Source organism: Engraulis encrasicolus, chromosome 24, assembly GCF_034702125.1.
Source record: "Engraulis encrasicolus isolate BLACKSEA-1 chromosome 24, IST_EnEncr_1.0, whole genome shotgun sequence".
Taxonomy (NCBI): Eukaryota; Metazoa; Chordata; class Actinopteri; order Clupeiformes; family Engraulidae; genus Engraulis; species Engraulis encrasicolus.
The window spans coordinates 12,874,939-12,887,636 of NC_085880.1; positions in this window are offsets into that span (position 1 = coordinate 12,874,939).

A 12,698-nucleotide genomic window follows, 5' to 3' on the forward strand; every position below is an offset into this window, starting at 1 on the left:
GTTGGTGGGCCCGTTTTTACTAGTGTATTTGGCAACGGATGCCCCGTTAAATGGCCCGTCATGTGCTGTGTGGTGAAAAGTGAATCAGAACACAACACTCCCCTCTGCTGGGGGAAGAACATCAACAGGCTCTGACATCAGGTGACATAATAATTGCCCTATATTGATATCACACACAGATACAGTGGGTCTTTAAAACTATGTGCAAAGTGCAAACTTTAAACATACTCTTTGTTAACTAGCTATGTATTCAAATGAATGTAATTCTAAGTGTACATTTGCAAACATTGCATGCTGAGTGAGTGCTGCTATTGAAAGTTAATGCACAGGAAATCCAAGAGAATTATGTGTGATTGACATTGTCAGCAGAAATGCCTGGACCAGAATGTCAGTTTGAGAACAGGTGGTGACAATTTTTTCAAGAATATGTCCAATGACTTTTTTGCATTTTAGACTATTTAATCAGAACAGTTGAAGATGGAGACGGGAAATCAGTGGGAAAGAGATATCGAGATGGGATTGAACCAGGCCAGATTCGAACACGGCTACCCATGGGCATTGAAGCGCGCTGCACCACAGAGCACCCCACCCCTCTATGACACTTTGAAAAATGATGTGAATTTCAAATACCACCTGCTGTAAAACATGCTTTAACCCTTTATAGGGCACACAAATTTCATGACATGTGAGTTAGAAAAAAACCCAAGAGTTCCTCCAGAAACATTCTGGTGCGCACCAGTAACTTTTTGTTGTGCGCTCCAGAAACTTTCATGCGCTCCAGAAACTCGTCCAGTCCAGAAACTTTCTGGCGCACACCTGAAGCTGTAATGCTAAAGGAACGTTTTAGGAAGGCTGTGTTTCATGTTGGTGGACACAAACCCCCATCCCCCTTTCAGAAAGTTCCAGGTGCGCACACGTTTCTGGTTGGCACGAGAAAGTTTTTGGTGTGCACAAGAAACACTTGGGTTTTTTTTTTTACTCTCACATGTCATTTTAAAGGTACACTGTGCAGGAAATGGTCAAAAAAGGTACTGCAACTATACTGCTCATTGAAACTAGGTTGCCTATTGCCTATTTGGTCTTTTCGTCAAAGTTTACCAAGCTATAAACTAATATTTTCTAGTATGGCCCAAGTACAGTAATTTTTGCAGCTAAAAAAGTGTATTTCTGGAAATTTAAAATGGCGGACCATGGAGAAGATCCCCCTAATGTATGAAAAGTGCACTTTTCCCAGTCATAATGAATACTTTTTGAGTTGATGGTGGTAGTATTCATGAAAAAGGTAACATTAGTAAATGGGTAGCATACATTCTGGAAATAAACAACAAAAAATCTTGCACAGTGTACCTTTAAGGCAGGGGTGGGCAATTATTTTGTCTCAAGGGCCACATTGGGTTTAGAAAGTTGACCAAAGGGCCGGATGTTGTAGGCAACTTGCCCGTGCCAATAATAAGAATTGGTGTACCGCAGCATAATTACACCATTGTCAGTTATGCCATTCCTCCTAATTGTATCTAGATGTAGACTTTAGTAGTCTTAGATTTCCAAGACCCTTGTTTTAGGTAGCGCATTGAAGAATGAGTGACCATGCGAGTCTGCATTTTTTTCTGGGAAAGTCTCTGAGGGCCGCATGAAATGGCCGAGCGGGCCGCATGAAATGGCCGAGCGGGCCGCATGTGGCCCCCGGGCCTGAATTTGCCCACGTCTGCTTTAAGGGCTCTGTAACAATGATCTGAAGTGTGTACATTTTTAGGATGTCCATTTGGGATGAACAGGAGCCTCCTAAAACATTAATTAAACAAGTGTGGGGGGTGAGTTGGCTTAGTGGGCTAAGGTCTTATACTCAGGGATCTGGGTTTGATTCCAACCTGAGGTAATTTCTCATTCCTTCCCTGTCTCTCTCTCCCACTCATTTCCTGTCACCATATTCGACTCTCTCATCAATAAAGGCTAAAAATCCCACAAACAAATGGAGACTTAAAAAAGAATTAAACATGAGTGACAACAAAGAATACCTTCATTATATTAGTTGGCTGCATCTTTTTCAGATGGGGAACCAATGTTTATGCCCAATGTGTCTCCTTCCATGCCTCAAGAGGGCACCATTGCACCACCAATACCCTTCTAACATACTGGAGCAGAGGGCAGATGCATGCAAAGGCCTGGGGAGTCATGTACAAAGACTTCCGTAGATTTTCTACTGAACAAAATGTCTAAAATAGAATATATGTCTTTTAGGCATTCATTTTCACATGAAGAGCATTAGGTACATTTCGGCCACAAAAGAAGAAAGCTGCCTGGACAGTTTTCTGTATTCGGCCTGATGATGTCCTATTCTCTCCTCCACTCTTGTATGATTGGTCTGGAACATTCTCCTCATAAACACTCCTTCAGTTAAATTAAGTATATATCAATAGTATTTTATAGCACAGTAGCATCCGTTATTCAAAGTGCTTGAGAAAGAAGAAAATTATTTTAGAAGACAAGACTGAAGATAATTAAACTCAACCAAAGGCAGATGAAAACAAAGCTTTTTTAAAAAAAAAATCTCTGTTGGGGCGGTTCTAATTTCAAAAGGAAGCTAGTTCCAGCATTTAGCAGCATTAAGTCTAAATGACATTTCACCCGATCAGGATTTTACCCTTAGCGCAACCAGAAGAAGAGACTTTGAGGATGATATTGTTCTAGCAAATCTGCAACACATTTAGGGCCTATGCTTATAAAAAATCAGAAGAGTTTTGAACTCAATTTTAAAACTCACTGGGTGCTAGTGCAATTACCTCTTTCCTTTGTTTTAATTAGAATTCTAGCAGCAGCATTTTTGATTTGTTGCACCTGCCTGAGTGATTTTTGGGGAAGACCTATAGGGTATTGCAGTAGTCAACTCTACAACAAATAAAAGCATGGACTAATTTCTCCCGATCCTGTTTTTATACAAAATCTTAGCTATGTTCCTAGTGTACCAAAAAACGGATTTAATTCTGTTTTTGATCTGAGCACAGAAACTGAGATTAATATTCATCATCACACCCAGGTCTTTCAATGGTCTTTCATGACTATTATATGAGAGGATAGTGTAGTGACAGGAAACGAATGGGAGAGAGATGTAGGCCTACTAAAGGATCGGCATAGGACCCAGGCCAGAAAACCCGGGTCGCCAGATAGCAGCCCAGTGCCCTACAGATAGCCACAGTAAGGCCATCACACCAAGGTTTTTGCCACAAAACAATTTTAAGTAAGCACAGAGGTTCTGTTTTCCATCCTCGTTTCCAAAATCAATTCTTTCAATCTTGTCTTTATTCGACTGCAAGAAGTTTTGTTGTATCCAGCCATTCATGTTTTTAAGTTTTAAGGCAGTGATCTCAAGACTCCCCCAGCCTAGCCTGATTATCATCAACTTTCAAATCTCTTCGATACTTGGTCTGACCAAGAGCATAACAATTAACGTTTCCCAAACGGCATGTTGACCCGTCTCCCTTGGTTTGCTATTTGTTGTTTTCTTCCCGGCAAAGTGGGAGGAGTTCCCGATTATTCTTGAGCTCAGAAATGATATCTGTATTGCTCCTGGCCTGACTAGAAGCAACGCTGAAGGTGTTGCGTCACTAGGAGGGCGCGGCCTGGCTATCCCCAGCCCCCACCCCACACACACACACTCCACCCCATTCATAAGGATGATAATTACCGGCCTATAATTGCATCGAAATTCCCCAATGCTGCCTCTGCCTGAACAGGACAGTATTGTCACACTGCACAGGGGTATAGTGATAATCAATTAGCCTAGGGAACAGCGCCAGTGTCAGGGGCACCTCGATGTGAAACTGGAGGGTGGATTGAACCTGTGAGACTCCAGCCACATTTCCCAGCCCACTGCCGCCACTACCTTAACTACCACCAGTCCAGTGTTGCCACTCGCCACCACCAAAACCTCTATCAGATCTTCAATCCGTGCACTGCCACAGAAACCCATAACAAGCTGTACAAAATACAGTATGAATGTGAAGTATATACAGTACTGTATATCAAGTGAAATTCTGGTTCCACTTTAAATAATTATATCAGTTCATTATATAAGCCGAAAGCGGGGGACAAAGGGGTCAGCTGTCCCGGGCTCAGGGAGAGAGGACCTCCCCAAACTGGGTACTCATTACATTGCATGTACAGTATACTCAGAGATTCTTTAAGTATATAGAGATATGCCAACATAATAGGTTTCTATGGGCACCTAACGTGACCAGGTTCCGGTCTGCCTAAAGGGCGTGTCATAATGCTCCTACAATGAATAGAACAGTCATTAGGTCTGCCTAGGTCTGCCTAAGGGGGGCCATAATAGAACCAGGAAACAATGGGCCAATGGAACCTCTCTCTCTCTCTACTCTCTCTGGTATACTGGGTGGGGGGGGGGGGGGGGGACCTTTCAGATGATTTTGTCCTGGGCCTGACCAAAGCTGTCAGCAGCTCTGATTATCCTCGATCATCACTTTTTGGTAGGCTAGGGGGAATCCAACCTGTACTGAACAGGACAGTGTGTGCAAGCACTACACAGATGTACATAGGCCAGTGATGACCAATTAGCGCTCTGTAATGCCAAATTCCCCACGAGGTGGCCCAGATCTGTGGGCCGGTGTGTTCCAGTGGCATTATGGTTACAGGCCAACCGTGCTAAGCTGCTTCGACAGCTTACAGGACTGAGGTGGGTATCCCTCTGCGCGGTGCGGTGTACCTGCATAAGCAACAGGCTTAGGGAGAGGGAATTCCCCCCCAAGTACAGCGAAAGCACAGATAAGATTGTTTGATCTTTCTATCTGTCTGCCACGTTGCAGGTAACCCCCTGGGAAAATAATCCTCCCACCTGTAAGGTGCCCTCTGTGCTCCAAGCGGCTGGACAGATGAAGTGATCGGGTTAACAGCTCAAGAAAAGCAACCTTGTAGTCACCCTGACAAAGACAGCAGCGATAAAAGAATCTCAGGAATATTTTCAGAATATACAGTATTGTAGCACCCTTTTAACTCTGTTTACCCAAGACCCCATACCCTAACATGTGAGCTAATGTTTTCTCAATGCAACGTAAAAGAGAGTACCAGAGAGCCCTATGCACAAGTGGATTTATCAGGTGCCCTACCTTACTCACTTTAATTTACCTTGCTGCCCCCTCATCTAATAAAAATAAGTACAAGTGATGACAACTACACAGCTATGCATGTGCATGAGGCCTGATGATGGTCATTTATTGCCACCAAATTAGAAAATCACTACTGCACATGACAAGAGCGAGCGTGTGGAGCTTGCTTTATTTGGGAAGTTGACTTTGAGAATAACTCTTTTTTAAAAGGAAGTGTGCAAAACTTTTCAACTTCCTTGATCAAACTACACAGCCAGTGTTAACCCACAGGAGAAAATGTATATATCGAATTATTGATATATGGACTGTTCCTTATATGGCGCATACTAAAAGCGGTCCATTTCTGATCTTCCATGAGGTTCACAAACACATTCTATGTATTGCATCATAAATATTACCCAACATAAAATGGTGCTTGGAACATGGCCTGTGGATGACAATAAAAACACCATTGTGACTGTGGCTGAGTTTTTGACAGCATTGTGACAGTTTGTCGTAAAATGTTGTATGTGTAAACAGGGTCAAAGTGACACAGTTCTTTTCTTCCACATATAAGATTTGCATAGCCAAGTACATGTTCACTATATATTTTTCGCATGGGAGGTGCACCGTCTGGCCTTGGCATGCGTCTCCAGGGGCCAAGGGAGTCAGTTCTCGCAGGCCAAGGAAGATGGGGAGCCCCAAATTGGGTTCTCAGTATGTATTGAGAGGGGTGACCTTTCAGATGACTTTGTCCCAGCCCCGGCAAAACAATCTGGCAGCAACCCTGATAACTGTAGACTAACTACTCAGGACCACTTCAGTCCGGAAAGGAGGCCGCCTTTGTTGAAATACCTGCCTTAATTGGCTGTGGCGTTAAAAAAGCTAAACGGGATTGGTGTCGCAGCAAAGACCTGTACAAGAGACTGAACAGATTGTGCTGTCTTGAAGCTATCCTCCTGGGGACTCCTGTGAATGTTTTATCAGTCTGTGGCTATAGTCTGCTACTCTAATCTTTCTGCAGTGATGTGTTGGGGAATTTGGGAAACGTTCTTAGCAGGGTGAAACGCTGTCAGAGATTAAGATCAGGTACATTTCCCATCACTGTATTTGAAAGTGAGAGCCCAACTGGGAAACTCCAACTCCCATTGTCATTGCGACCCAGCACTCCACAGCACACAAGTGAACATTGCACACTGCACACAACAAAATTGCATTTATGCCTCACATGTGTAAGGGGGCAGCCCTCAATGGTGCCCCAAGGGAGCAGTGTGGCGGGACAGTACCATGCTCTGGGTACCTCAGGATGGGGGAGAGAACTGGTTAATTACTCTCCCCACCAACCTGGCAGGTCGGGAGTCGAACCGGCAACCTTTGGGCTACAAGTCTGATGCCCTAACTGCTTATGAATTGCTTGTGAAGTGGGGAATATTCCTTCTGTATGGTGTCTGTAGCCTCTTACTGCAGATGGGGTCGCCGGCGGGCCTATTAATTATTTGCTGAAAATACTCAACTACATCATAACAACATTGCTATGACAGTGCAGAGAGCCTTAAGTAAGGGTTAACGTTCGGCGAGAAGGTCGCTACCGTGGAATAGCAGCACGACAGAGAGAATCTTTAGACCCCGACGCGGAGCGGAGTGCTGCTATTCCACAAAGCGACCGACTCGCCGAAAGTTAACCCGCTTATTATATGGATATACTTAAATGATTCACACATGGCAGGGACATTTCTTTAGGCCTATTTAATGTTAAGTCTATTATAGTTTTTAATGTCAAAAGATTGTTGCTGCGCAAAAACAAAACAGTGCCGTTGTGGAACACCGCTAGGCAACAGCTAGGTAGCCAGGACAACAGGTGTTGTCTATCACAGCAGCTGATTAGAGTCTTGTTGAAAAGTCGCTTTAGCAGTGAAAAGTCTTGTTGCCATTGACAACGGTCTGTTATAGACCAACCCGTCCGTTATCGAAAAATAACAGACGTGCGAACGTTGGGGAGCCCCGTTGAAATGAATGGAGCATTCGACCGATGACGTCACACCATATAATAAGTAACAGATAAAGACATAGCCATTACAATTTTGGTGACAGCAAGGTTATAACAGGCTCTGCGCTAAGGGGTTAAAGGTGCACTGTGTAATATTTTAGTAGTTTATGTCCAGAATTCATGCTGTCCGTTCACAAATGTTGGGCTACCCTTTGCATGAATACTCACCATCATTGCCTCTAAGTATTCATTATGACTGGCAAAATAGCACTTTTCATACATGAAAAGGGGGATCTTCTCCATTGTTCGCCATTTTGAATTTCCAGAAATAAATATTTTTAGCTGCAAACTGTACTTTGGTCACACTAGTAAATATTAGTTCATTATTTAGTAAATATTCATGAAAAGATCAAATTTGGCAATAGGCAGCATAGTTTCAATGGGCTGCATAGTTGCAATATGTCTGGCCAGCATCCTAGTGCTCTGTTCAAATAAGCAATGTGTCCGCTTGACAAATCAGGTATGCATAAGAAATATGATATAAATGTGCAATGGATGAAGGATCACAAGACTGATTATGTTAAAGGATAAGTCCACAAGTACTTGCTACATTTAGCTCCTTGTCTGAGTTGCCTGCAATGCAATAAAGTGGCCCTTGCTGATGTTTGCTGCTTTTTCTGTGACTTGACAAAGCTGTGGCAAGGATTTTGAAAGTAGGGAAGTCCATGATGCGTGTCGCATTGCAATGTATTATTAAATCTAGAATATACCCTTTTTGTAATTTATTGTCAAAATGCAAATTTATTTCCATAGTGTGTGATTCTTCATAAACTACAATATGTTCTACAATACTGCTGGGCTGCTCACCTCACCCGCCAGAGAAAATATCCCATAAAGCAATGCGTCTCAAGATCTCCCTTATCCCTTACAAGGCCCTCAGCAACCTTGCACCCTTGTATCTGACTGATGTCCTCCATTGCCATTCCCCTACCCATCACATTACATTACATTACATTATGACTTTGTGACTTACATTGACATTGGCCACTTCGGCCATGGATGGAGGTGTAGGAAGAGGTAAGGGTATACTCTGATCAAGACAACCCAAACCATTAGGCCAGAGCTGCACACCGTCAACTACAAACCCCAACTCCATAGAAGTTGGGACACAAGGTAAATTGTGAATAATGACAAAATACTGCCATTTTCAAAACGTCTGATTCTTACTTTAGATGGAGAATGGCACAAAGAAAACATATCAGCCATCAAAAATGACCAAAATTATTGTTTTTGGGTATATTCATGAATATGTAAAAACAACACGTCTCAAAAGAGTTGGGACGGGGACAATAAAAAGCAGCAAATGTCGAGGAAGACTAAAAACAAAACAAAAGACAACATTTAACAGTTAAATATTAACCGATGAGATGATTTTATATTTTTAAAATTTTTAGAAGAAAGAAGTTTAAATTCCTGCTTTTGACATGATTTCACCAGCTTAAATGGTGAGTGTATTACTTGTCATGTTTTGCAATGTTTTCCTTTCTGTAGTGCTTACAGTGTGACAGGTCTTGACCAAAAGCTTGCCATTTTATCACATGCTGGTCCTTATGATGGAGTTAAACTTTTAAAACATAGTAGAGAATGCAATTTGTCCTGCCTATGTGGCAGTAATTGAAGATTTCCCTTCAAAATATAATGCATGAGAGGCTTTTCATGCTGTTTAAAACCTATTTATATCATTCAACACTGTATTTAGGCTAACTCAACAAATGAGAACAACTTAACCAATGCACTACTGCACCCCCATGCCATCATGGAGGCTGACTTTTGAAGTTAGCACTAACACAATGGATGGTCCATTTTCACTGTAGCACAGGATGTGCAAGACTCTATTATTAAAAAAAAAGAATTGACTTCTGCAACTTCTGCTGAATTATGTAAGCAAAGGACAATTTCCCATGTCTTCTGGGTCTATTTCAAGTGAGCTCGGGTGCAGAATGTTAAACCACTTTATCATTTGCACACATGAAGCATTCTTAATATGGTCAATTTTCAATAGCTGTAATTCTTGGAGTGCTAGAGTGAAACTACAGCCAATATATATTTCATGATGTCATGAACCTATACAATGATTTTAATGACATAAATATGTCTTATATACATGTACACTCAATCATGGTAAATCAAAGGGAATTCAAAAATGTATGTAATAACTATGGTAACTATTCCCTCTGCATCTTTAATTTTGAGTGATTCAGCCTCTCTGTGATGGTCTTATACCTGGACACTCATATTATATTGTCCATCAGTACAATTCATTTTGAAATGTTCCTCTTTGTTGTTTTATCTTATTTGGATGTTTATTACATTTCACTGATCTCCGTCCCAACTTATTTGAGACGTGTTGCAGTTATCAAATTAGAAATGAGTACATATGTCCCCCAAAACAATATTTTTTCTCGGTTTTAACTCCTGTCTTTTCACTATTCTCCATCTAATGAATGGATTGAATGTTTTGAAAATTATAGCATTTTGATTTTATTCACAGTTTACCAAATGTCCCAACTTCACTGGAGTTAGGGTTTGTTTGCTAATGCCAATTTCCTCACCCCTATCATCACGACCAAATGCTGGATCAACGGAGACTGAGACTTCGCCATCACTGCCTCACCCTGGCCATCTGTAACTCTGATACACCACTGCTGGCCTTCAAACACTCTCTCTCGCTCTCTCTCTCCCTCCCCCCCTCTCTCTGTAAAGCGTCTTTGAGTACCACGAAAGATGTTTATTATTATTATTATTATCATTATTATTATTATTAGTAGTAGTAGTAGTAGTAGTAGTAGTAGTAGTAGTAGTAGTAGTAGCAGAGACGATCTAAATGTTAGAATTAAATAATCTTTGGTAGTAGTATTGTCAGCAGGGGCTGCTGGAGCAGAGATAACATGGTTTGAGTGTAGCTGATGACTAAATAATGAAGACCTCTAAATTCTAGGCCTACACTTTGAATATTACAGTTCATATTAATAAACACTTAATAATGATTTAAATATTTTTGAGGCACCTAGTGACTCAAAATGACCCTATTTAGGTATTCAGACTGGCAAATTGTCATGGGCAAACTGCAGCACCGTAATCTGCTCCTCTTTGAATCCACAGACTACCTGTTTTAGCAGGGCTGGTGGGACCAGAAAACCACAGGCATTGTTGGCTTAAACTGGCCATTCACACATTCAAGCTGTTTCATATCTTGCTTGCAGTCCACGGTCTATACTGAAGATGGACCAGTGTGCTAAAGTTGCCTGATGATGGTCTGTTAACTCCAACCCATTGTCATTGTGACACAGAACTCCACAGCACACTGCACACAACGAAATTGCATTTATGCATCACCCGTCCAAGGGGGCATGCCCCATGGCGTCTGAAAGGGAGCAGTGCGGTGGGACAGTACCATGCTCAGGGTACCTCAGTCATGGAGGAGGATGGGGGAGAGTACTGATTAATTACTCCCCCCACCAACCTGGCGGTCGAGAGTCGAACCGGGCCGAAGCATGTGTGTACAAGTAAAATAGCCTCAAATCGCCTAGACCACCATTATGGAATCAAACTTGATTATCGAAATGCATATACATTTTCACACACTGCTCAAGCGTTCCAATGTTTTAAAACAGAAAACAATGGGCATGGAGAATTCAGATCTAAAAACTGAAACATTTGGGGGACATTATCTTGCATGTACGTGGGGACCCAGGTTCGAGTCCGGCCTGGATCATGTACCTTCACTGACCCCGTGTCTGTCTCACTGATTTACTATAATCAGGGGCGGATGAAAGGGCCTACCGGGCCCAGGCCCAGGGGGCCAGGCCAACTTGGCCCCACGGCCACGACCCAAATCGGCCTTCAAAACCACATTTGCAATACTAATCTTTCCAAGTTGCTTCACGTGCCAGCCAATATAGTGTACAATTTCGTGGTATAGTCCCTCGGCCAAGCCAGGTCTGGGGGCCCAAAGGGGCCAAGGCCCCAAGGCCCCAACTTGGCCCCATGGCCTCGACCCACAGTGGGCCAGAGGCCACAAGGGGCCAGGCCAACATGACCCCTCAGCCACGACCCAAACCGGTCTTCAAATAGAATAGAAAGCCTTTATTGTCATTATACAAAGTATACTGAGATTTGAGCTTCCCTACAAGGTGCACAGTCCTTTAAAGATGAACATAGTCCAGTAAGTGTGAGTTCATTGTTGTAACAGCTTTGGGGAAGAAGCGGAAAAACTGTCTTCGCAATAATAATCTTTCCAAGATACTTCATGTGCCAGCCAATATAGTGTACAATGAACTGGTATAGTCCCACAGGCAAAGTCAGGTCCAAGTGTGGGGGGGCTCAAGGGTGCCAAAGGGCCAAGACCCCAAGAGGCCAGGCAAACTTGGCCCCATGGCGAGTTTGTAATGTCCAATTACCTGCTAGCTGTGAGCACTGTGAGTAGTGTTCTTAGCATGTCTGATTAGCAGGGGCAAGGTGCGTTTTTTTGGGCGGGTATGGGAGGTGGCAAGACAGTCTGGCCCAGGGGGACATAATTTCTTAATCCGCCCCTGCCTATAATATCTACTGTGACTGTCCTGTCATCAATAAAGGCACTAATTGTTATGCCCTCTTCTTTTTTTTGTATAATGTAGTTCTAGGCCTATTTTTCGTATTTGTGTATTTGTTGTATTTATGTAGGCTAAGATTACAGACATTTCCTTCGGTAGGCTATTAAAAGTAGGCCTAGTCAATCTGGCTACTAAAAAAAACTGGACTGGTAACATTAGCCTATGTCAACCATACATTTCCATAATTGAAATAGCCTAATAAGTCTTGTCTGTCTGCCAGCTCTCTCTGTTTTATGAACACCTCAGACAGCCTACACATAACGGACATTTCCATGAAAACCACTACCCTGCTTTCCAACCAGAGGGCACAAAAAAGTCGGTAGAGCTCTATTCGCAGAGAGCACAGATTTATTGACCCGAAGTTGATGCTGGTCACTGAAACGCAACTTCTTCCACTGATAATTTTCTGCCCTTCATTTAAGTCGAACAGATGTGTGCGACTGTGCGTGGCCTAAAATGATACAAATAATGTGTTGAACAAATTTGATATGCCTGCTTGAAAAACGTAGGCACTTTCATAATTTTCATGATGTTATTATAGGCTACTGGCATGTATTCTGCATACAAAATGTAAAACAGATATCAAGAGCTTAATTTTCAGGAGATGCAATTATTCGTAAATTCAGCTTCTAACACTGAATGAAACAATACATCATCAGTTAGCGCGGTGTATTGGAAACTTCCCCAATTATCAAAACACGTGACCACTTTGACACAAGGGATGACTACAGCCCGTCATGGAAAGGTGTTCTTCCGCGCTTAACAAAGGACCACGCCGCTATTGCCTTTATCATCCACACATACTGCATACTTTGATATTTTAGTTTCGGATTGATTAACATGTGATTTCCCGTGTTTTGTATGGATATACTATAGAATTTAGCACCCGTAAGACATTATGGATCTATTTATTCACGGCGGTAGGATATTTAGCAAAACTCTGCCTGGTCTACCTTCTTT